Below are 517 nucleotides of genomic sequence, written 5' to 3'. Positions count from 1 at the left end.
CCGGAGTACTGCAGCCTTACAGGGTTTGCTACATCTGAAATTAGGGAGCAGAGAGAAACTCGCTAGACAACAAACTCTTTACTTCATAGCTGCCAAAGTGGGATGACACACACACACGCAATAATTATATACTGAAATATTACTAAAGCCGAGTCGCTCACGGATGACTTAATGGCAGCACTAGAATATCTAAAACGATCACTGCTCTGCAGTTTACATACTGTTTTCAAAAGAAAATGGTTATGCACATGCATTTGGATTGTAAATGACATCCCTTTATGTCATGCTTAGTTTATTATATATTTGGGAATTATTCAGAAAGCACAAAGCAAAAATGAGAAAAAAAATCATGCTAAGTGCTCCAGAAAGCAAAAGTTTTTGCTATTACTTTGAAAAAGTAGAAATGGCCTTAGAAAATCTTATACTTTCACAGTGATAATGTCAGTGAAAACATGGTGGGCGTGTTCAGATCTTTCCCTATCTATAATAGTTTTTGATGAATGCGTACCCTTAGGGT

This window comes from Aptenodytes patagonicus, chromosome 17 (assembly GCF_965638725.1).
Source record: "Aptenodytes patagonicus chromosome 17, bAptPat1.pri.cur, whole genome shotgun sequence".
In the NCBI taxonomy this organism is placed as follows: Eukaryota; Metazoa; Chordata; class Aves; order Sphenisciformes; family Spheniscidae; genus Aptenodytes; species Aptenodytes patagonicus.
The sequence above is the reverse complement of the archived record's forward strand: the minus strand, read 5'-3'. Positions refer to the sequence as shown.